This window comes from Helianthus annuus, chromosome 5 (assembly GCF_002127325.2).
Source record: "Helianthus annuus cultivar XRQ/B chromosome 5, HanXRQr2.0-SUNRISE, whole genome shotgun sequence".
Lineage (NCBI taxonomy): Eukaryota > Viridiplantae > Streptophyta > Magnoliopsida > Asterales > Asteraceae > Helianthus > Helianthus annuus.
The window spans coordinates 139,526,904-139,530,313 of NC_035437.2; positions in this window are offsets into that span (position 1 = coordinate 139,526,904).

Consider the following 3,410-nt stretch of genomic DNA (forward strand, 5'->3'; position numbering starts at 1 on the left):
TTATGTTTGTAATGACACTTTGAAGCATTTTCTATGTTAATCTTTGATGATTAGTTTGCAACCTTGTTTATTGATGTTGGTTTCTTGATTATAAGTAATTATCTTGGATGATTGGTATATGGTTAGTTGAGATAATTGAAAGATGAAGCTTAATTAATCATGTATCAGTAGACTTTGAACTTGGTTAACTAGTTTAACTTGGTTAAAATGTGTGCATCATGATACTAGAAATGGTTAGTGGTTTAATAAGGGGTAATTATTGTTAATCAAGAAAGCTTTCCCTCACGTAAGGACCTTAACGGGTTAAATGGTTTTGTTATGAATTCTTGCCATGATTTGTTAGCTTAGTTAGTAGTTTAGACCAAAATTGCTATCTTGACGAATTTATGTGCAAGATTTGTAAAATGAATTCGGTTGTGATTTAATCTAGTTTATGCTTGTTTCGGTGGTTGCATTGTGTTTATCGGTGTCACTTTCCTTGATTAAGTGAGGTTAGAAAACTCTTAACGGATGACTAACTTATCTTTAGGGGATTCTCATAGACATTTATCAATTGCACGTAAAAGAACAATTTTAGGTGGTTAAAGTGTGTTTATCGTTTTAGCTTTCCGAATGATTGTCATGTTAGGATTCCCGAAAAGGATACTAATTGTCTTGAAAATGAAAAATTGATCAAATGTTTCAAGTGGCAAAACCGACTTAGTTCATATACTTTGGTTGTGTAAAAAGCAAGGCTATATACTTATTTTCTTATTTGGAGTCTACTATGTTTTCATGAATACTTGTTTATGCTTATTTTAGTTCTTAGAAAACCACTCACTTATTTTCCTACTGGTGATTTAATGGCAAAGGTCTAGTATTATTTCTCCGCCCACATCCTTGGATCGATACTTGGTTCTTACCGATACTTTACTACATGTATGACGGGCTACACTTGCCCTTTCGTGTGTGTTTTAATGTTGAAGTATAAATCATTTTTATAAATTTAAAACCGAATCGTGTGTAAAATTCATTGTAAAAACATGTATATATGTGCACACGTCAAGTTTTTGGCGCGGTTGCCGGGGATGTGGCGAGTTTTAGGAACGACCCGAGTCATTATTTTATCGGTGTATATAATTGTTAATATTTGTGAATATTTTCGCGATTATTTATTCGTTGATTTATTTGTTAATATTTCTTGTTTTTAATTTAATTTATTCGTTTTCAAGATTATTTCATTCACTTGTGAATTTTTTATTCCATTTATTGGTTCGAATTCGGACTATTTATTCATTTATTCTTTGAGTTTTCGGCTTCGAAAAATCATTTTTACACTAGCCGATTTGATTATTTCATTGTTTTGATTTTTACAAAATTTTGGGCCTATTTTCAAATTTTTATAAAATTTTTCAGCCCTATTTACAAAAATTCTGTTTTAATTCAGCTGAAAAAAAAACAGCATTATTATAATAATAAAATATTCATTGTGTCAATTTTTCGTTTGCAGGTTGATGTCCTCAACCCCCGCTCCAGAAGTTGTTGAGCCGTCAGACGAGCCTGAGCGTGATCTGAGGAGACGTCTTTGCGAAAGATCTCGTGCGGTTGGCCTGCTTCTCGCAGCTGGTGAGCCGGAGCAAGTGGTACCCGCTGAGGCCGAGGGCCCAGCCGACGAAGGACACATCATCATGGCGGACGACGAGCGACATTTGAATGAGTCAAATCAACCCGGACGTGAAGGCCTGCAGCCGAGTATTATTAGACCTACTATAGATGCACCTACTTTTGAAATTAAATCTAGTATTATAAATATGGTGCAGAATTCGGTGCAGTTTGACAGACGTGAGCATGAGGATCCCGGACGACATATCGCTTCTTTTCTCAAAGTATGTTCGACGTTCAAGATTAGGGATGTTTCTGAGGACGCTGTTCTGTTGAGTTTGTTTCCATTCTCATTGCGTGACAAAGCTAGGGCTTGGCTTATGTCACTTCCAGCTGGGTCCATCAGGACCTGGAATGAGGTGGCAAAGTTATTCGTGCAGAAATACTTTCCACCTGAGAAAACAACCAAGTTAAGAAACCGGATTGTGACTTTTCGCCAAGACGACGGAGAGCCGTTGCACGCGGCCTGAGAGCGATTCAAGGATTTGTTACTTGATGTTCCACATCATGGCTTCTCCAAAAGACAGTTGGTCTTGACGTTCTATCAAGGGTTGAATTACGACACACAAGAGAGATTGGACGTGAATGCAGGAGGCGACCTAGGAACAAAGACACCAAATGAAGCCTATGCAATCATTGAAAAAGCTGCGTTGAAGTCTAGTTCACGTAGAGACGGAGAGAGAGGCCGGACATCATCATCATCTTCCCGCCCAGGAGTGCATGCTGTGGACGACTACACAGCCATTACTGCACAGATCTCAGCCCTTTCAGCGAAATTTGATAAGTCCTAGATAGCTACAGAGGCTAGTTCTGGATGTGACCAGTGCGGAGTGTCACACGAGCCTGGTGCATGTTTTCAGGGAGTTGCATATGAGGGTCAAGAGGAGGTAGATTTTGTGAGTAATCAGGTAAGGCCACAAAACAATCCCTTCAGCCATACATACAAACCGGGATGGAGAAATCATCCAAATATTGGATGGCGAGCGAATACGGGTAATCAAAACCCGTTAGGATTTGCACAGCGCGCCCCAGCGCCACAGCAGGCTCAGGGTCAGCAGTTCTAGCCTTATAATCAATCTTAGCAGCCACGTCCATACTCGTATCAGAATCAGGGCGCCGGGAGTAGTTCCCAGCAACATGCCCCTCAATCAAGTTCTAAGCTGGAGGATATGATGGCTCAGCTCCTTTCTAGCTGCGAATCAGTTAGCTGAAAAATGATACCAACAATCGAAGATCGTTTTCTAGCTCATGAGGGAGAAATGAGGATCAAAAGGCCTCGATTCAGAATATCGAGAATCAGGTTGGTCAGCTGGCGAAGATGATGTCAGAGAGACCCTCAGGTGGTCTTCCAGGCAATACAAAGCCAAATCCTCACGGGCATGTAAATGCGGTGATGACCAGGAGTGGCAAAGCGACATGACCCAACATATCGGACCCACCACCGATCACTGAAAAGGTCCTACTGACACACCGGACGAGGTGCAAGACAGGCTGCGCCCAGCAAGTACGACACACATCCAGGAGCCAGTCAAAGATTACACTCCTCCAGTTCCATACCCTGGCCGGTTGAAGAAATAGAAAAATAAAGAACAATGCGGTAAGTTTCTTGAAATGTTTAAGCAACTGCATATAAACATACCGTTTGTTGAAGCCCTGGCCCAGATGCCGAAGTATGCGAAGTTCTTGAAGGACATCCTCTCGAATAAGCAGAAGCTTAAGGATATGTCCTGTGTGGTGATGAATGAAAGCTGCTCTGCCATTCTTCAAAA